The sequence below is a fragment of the Quercus lobata genome, chromosome 5 (assembly GCF_001633185.2).
Source record: "Quercus lobata isolate SW786 chromosome 5, ValleyOak3.0 Primary Assembly, whole genome shotgun sequence".
NCBI lineage: Eukaryota > Viridiplantae > Streptophyta > Magnoliopsida > Fagales > Fagaceae > Quercus > Quercus lobata.
In genome coordinates, this window is record NC_044908.1 from 78,018,088 (window position 1) to 78,023,890 (window position 5,803).

The window sequence follows — 5,803 nt, forward strand, 5'->3', positions numbered from 1 at the left end:
AACCTCCAACCCAAAAAATCATCAAACCCACATGAAAAAACCAAACCCCGAAATTTAAAACAAATCAACACCCACAAGGAAAAAACAAATCCAGGTCAGAGAGAGAGTGATCTGATTGTTTCCTTTCCCCACTCTCTTAGCAACCAAACACACAAAAAAAAAAAATCATCATCTCTTTCAATTTTGTAACCCTTTACCAAACCCGATCTGTGACCCATATGCCTCGACCTAGCAACGGAGCTCGGGATGCAATGATTCTAGGCCTGTACAATGGAGGCCATGGAGGCGATGCATGTGTCAATCTACTTCGAGTGCTACGACGTGCATGACAACATGAAGAAAGTCCGCAAGGAATTCATGAACTCGATCATGAAGAACAAGATGGGTTTCTAGGTAGATCGAAGAAAGAGTTTTGTTTTATTTGGCCATGGGTGTCTGGTTTTGGAGCTTGGTGTCTTTTGCCATGGGTCTCTCGATTTGAAGCAAAGGGTTTGGAGTGGATCAGATCAAAGAGAGAAATAGAGACTGAGAGAATTCAAGGGGCAGAGAGAGATATTTGGGTTAGGTTTGTGAGTTTGGTTTTTTTTTTTTTTTTTTTTGGGTTTAAAAATTGGAATTTTTTTTTTTTTTTTTGGTGATGTTATGCTGGGTGACTAAGAAAATTTTAGAAAATTGTTATAAGTTTTTTTTATTTTTTTTTATCAACTTTAAAAATTGATAAAGCTTTTTTTTTTTTTTTTAAAAAATTTCAAGTTTAAATTAAAATCAAGAAATTAAATTTTTTTTGTTTTTATTAATTTATATATTGATGTGGCATTTTAAATGTTGATGTGGCATTTAAAAAATGCCAAATCAATTTTTTTTTAATATTATTTTATTGCCATGTCAGCATTTATTGTGTATACAATGCATTCCGTTTGCCACCTTAGATTTTTCTGTTACTAGGTTGAAGGCAAGGACCATTTTAAAAACAATTAAAAAAAATCAGGGACTGACCTAGGAGCAAAATCAATTTAGGGACCAAACTGAGAAATGGCCCAAAATGTAGGGACCAAAAGTGCATTTACGTCTAAAATATTCTCAATGTAAAATATTTTACAACAAAACAAACCGAGCATAAGTGACATCTTTAATTTCTTTACTTTCCTACAGCCCCTCAAATACCAAACAAATGGATTATGTGAATTCAAATAAAATATTAGCAAATTATTGCATAACTTCAATATATATCAATCAACAAAATTAAGGCTAATTACCTTATTTTTATCTATACTATTTACAAGAGAATTCTTCTCTCTGGGTTGGATTTTATATGGTTCAGAAATACCCCTAAACCTTATATTTAACTAAGAAAAAACTTGAGAACAATTAGGTAAAAATATATCTCTAACTTCATTTAAAATGCCTACAAAATAGAACATTCTCTTACTAATTCATGACTTCAAAACAAACTTATCCAAAATTTAAATTAAAAAAAAAGAAAAAAATTATGATACTAGACAAAAAAATAAATAAATAAATAAATAAAAACCTCATTGCACACGCATGGGGTGTATGATGAAGCTAGTTTTATAAAAGAATTTAGCCAATAATCCTATTTCTAACAGATGTCAATTATAGGATGAGTTTTGAGTACATGTTGCTTGTAGTTGAAGAGAGTGGTTCCATGATTGCCAATCTAACAATGGATCTGGGTTGAGGTATTACGTACGATATTGTAACTGAGGTATTTGTGGCTTAGGTTGCATTTGTTTTGACTGAAAAGGGTTTTAGGAAATCATTTTACACCCCTCTATGTGTTTGGTAAGCACAGAAAATTGGGTCAAACAGAAATCAATTTCCGCGTTGACCGTAAAATGACCCTCTTAGCCTGTAAAACCAATTCATGTTTTTTTATACCTTTAAAGGATTTCAGCCCTAGGAAAATAGAAGAGAAAGAGAAACAGCAAGCTGCCCATCACACCAGAAGCACCGGTCTCGTCGCATCCCAGCACCGGCTCATCGCACCCTAGCATCGCTGAGATCGCGCCACCAGAAGCACCATCGAGATCGCACCCCAACACTGGCTCGTCGCACCCCAACACTGGTGAGATCGCACCCACCCAACCTTACCACCATGCTCCATCGCTGCATGTCTCCGATCCATCACTGCCATCACCACCCCTGCCATCATCCAAGCTACCCTCCTCCATGAGCTCCGATCCACATCCAAGCTACCCATCTACCCATATAACCCAATCCTCCATGCGCACGTGATACGAATTGTATCAACAACTATCAAGTGAAAAAAAGATAGGAATCGTAGATAAGTATTGATCATATTTATGAATTGTATGCTATACATATCGTATAAAATCGAGTGACAACTGTACAGAAACATATGGCTTAGATTTACTTGTGCAAAACGTCTAGGATCACACATATAAAACCACAATTGTCTATATGGTAGGCAACCAGTAATAGAGAAAAAGTTGTAGGTCCATGTGAAAGTAACAGACAATTACTCATAATCAATTATGAGAAAAATTATGAGATGTGTTTGTCCACAATATTTTTATAACAAATTCAAGTTAGCAAGTTGTTATAGGTTTTTAATTTGAATCTACAATTGAAATTACTTTGTTGCCCACTAATAACAGTAAGTAACAACTTGCCATATAGAATTTGTTATGAAAATGTTGTAAACGTAGTGTTTCTCCTTTTTATATGGTACTAAAATTACTCTTATTTGTGAGAAAGGGAATCGAAAGAAAATGAAGGACGGATGGGGCCAATTCAAAATTCTCAACCTCTTGTTCAGCCTACAATGATATGGCATCCGGTACGGGATAATGTTTTAGGATTCCCAAGAATGTTTAAAGATTCTTATGTTTGGTTGTAAATTACGCTAGGGAATCAGATGTTAGGGGAATCTGAATTCCCCCTTTAAACATCTTTTAGCAGGAATGTGGATTTCATTTAAAACAAGTGGGTATCCAGATTCCCAAAGTTAAGGAAATTTTATTTTTTATAAATTGACAATTTTAATCCTTTTTTCTTATCATGTAAGTAATTAAGAAAAAATATAAAACAAATCATCAATATCTTTTCCTGCCAAAATAACATAAACAGGATAGACAACTTTGTTGATATATTCTTTAACAAAGTTCTATTCAGGTTTTACGCGTGAAAAAAAAATAAAAATTGAAGGGGACCCTTCATTATTGCTAGGTATTTACTTTTGCTATTGTGCGTGTGTTGCTTAACAAATTATTAATAGTTTATATTTTGTTTTACATTATTTATTTAGAGGAAGATTTTTATTTTATTTTATTTATTTATTTATTTTAGGAATTGGTAGTTCATATTCAAATCTAAGGATAAAATGGGAAAAAAATAATTCATTTAAAATTCCTGGAAATAAACTAAACATTATTTGGTAAGAGATTCCCAGTGAAACCAAACATAGGAATAACTATATTCCTAGGCATCCAGATTATAAGGAATCACATTCTTAGGAATTTGGATGATAGGAGTAACGTGAATTCCCCCGTACCAAATGCCACATGAGAGTAAAATAAAAGAGTGAGACAACATCACCTAAATTATAAAATCAAGAAATGGGGTGGTTTTGTTGTCAAGTCACAGTTTCAGTGCAAAAAGTGTGCACGGTTATATGCAATAACAAGTGTGAAATAAATACCACTCACAAAGATGAAACATGATTCATGAGGATTGCCATGTGTATGGCCATTGGGGTGGTTTATGTACGTAAATTTGGCTAGTTGAAATATAATCATTGGATTTTTTTTGATAAAATCATTGGATCTTTGGTAGTTTACGAATCATTGTGGTCCGTTTTGATTGTCAAGGTTTGTGCTGGACTGATATATACCTTACATCCAATTCTGACCGAGTAAAATGGATTATTTTCACTCTCGAATTCTAAAATTCGTTTCTCTCATCAAATAAAAGATGAATTTTCTTATTAACTAGTCATAGACCCATGCGATGTGTGAGAATAAATAATTATTTTTTATTGTAATTTTCTCTAAAATTTGTTGAAGATAATTTGTTCTCCCTAAAAATTAAACTGTTTCTATTCAGTCTACTTTGGTCTCATTCAGTCCAATTAGGTCTATTTTGGTTTACCCCGTCAATTTCGGTCCACTTTAGTCCATTTTAGACTAACTGAACCATAAATTAATTCTTTTTGTAGGTTGCCTTTCCAAGTTTAACTCAAAAATTCCTTTTTTTTCCCTAAATTTTTGTTTTGAAAAGTATGATTTGTTATATTTTGGCTAAATTCTTTAGTTTTGAGTTAAAATATAAAAAGAAAATAGACATTAAAAATTAGAAATATGAGCTCTAAAAATGCAATAAAATGATAAATATTCAAAAGTCTTATTTAGTCCACATTGGTTCTATTCAGCCCATTTTGTCTTCTTCAGTCCTATTTGGTCCTATTTAGTCTATTTTGTCCACTAAAGTTCTATCCAATCCACTTTGGTCCATTCAATCAAATAAATACCCAGAAACCTCTAGCTCCCATTCAACTACTCTTTCGCTTACATGACTCAGGTCTAGACCAAGCTTTCATTGATGCTCTACCTATGTTCTACTACAAAGATATGATAGGCTTGAAGAAGCCATCTGATTGTGCCGTTTTTTTGTGTGAATTTTCTGACCTTGACAAGCTAAGATTACTTCCTACTTGTAGTCATGCCTTTCACACTGCATGTATGAAAAGCACGCCCTCTCTGTAGAGGGACTCTATTGGGCTCTGGCAATCCTAAGAAAATTCCAGCACTATATTTTGTTGTTTCCAGGGAGCAATCAAATAGGTTTCCCAGTGATGGAGAGAACATGTCTTCTAGCAGTCAGAAGCCAATAAATATAGAGGAAGCTGTTGGCGAAAAGAGGGTATTTTCTGTGAGACTTGAGAAGTTCAGAAGCTTACATGATGGAGTAGGTTGTGGAAGGAGAGAAATTGAAACAAGTAGCTGCAACTTTTATGTTAGGAGATGTTATTCAGTGGATACATTTCAATATGTGGTTGATGATTCAAATCTACAAGTGGCATTGTCTGATGGTAATAGTGTTGGTGATGGAGGTAGTAATGTGAAGCATTTCAATGAAAGAGGATACATTGCAAAATTTTCAGATAACAGGGATGTGGAGGTAAAGAAAATCAGTGGCCGCATTAAAGGCGAGAGCTCCTTTGTATCCAAGATCTGGCTTTGGTCAAAGAAGAAAGTGCTCTGAACAATCGAATGGATTTGCTGCGTTTCCTTAATCCAAGTATATCCCAATTAATAATGATGAAACTCATGCTCTGTAAAAGGTGTGAGTATGACTAAAATTTTTTGTGTTCTCTCTTGATTAATCAATCAATCACACACGTAAGCTAGTAAGGTTCTGTCCTGTTTTTCTTATTTCCAGCTATAATGGAAAGATACACCTCTTATTTCAAAAATTTCTCATCTTTTGCCAAAAGTTTCAAGGGCAAGTTCCATAGATTACCATGCATTATGTTACATACACTTTGTAACAAACACATTCATTCATTATCCTTTGTCAAAAGTGAAAGCTCGTATTTGTGTTAAAACACAAGAGCTTATTCAAACCAAAAAAAAAAAAAAAAAACTTATGGCTAGATTGCTTTTATTCTAACTTAGACTAAGTGTAAAACGAGAGTAAATAAGTGCACCGATAACACTACCCTAAGCCAAATTCATCCATCGTCAACAATAAAATGAAATCTTAAAGAGTAGGGAAGAGAGATGTAAACACAAGATAACACCAAGACGTGTTATCGAAGAGG

At 33.8% G+C, this 5,803-nt stretch overlaps 1 pseudogene; it reads left to right on the forward strand.

Moving 5' to 3' along the window:
- The first annotated feature begins 270 nt into the window (after positions 1-270).
- LOC115991193 lies at positions 271-5,244 on the forward strand (annotated as a pseudogene).
- Positions 5,245-5,803: the final 559 nt, after the last annotated feature.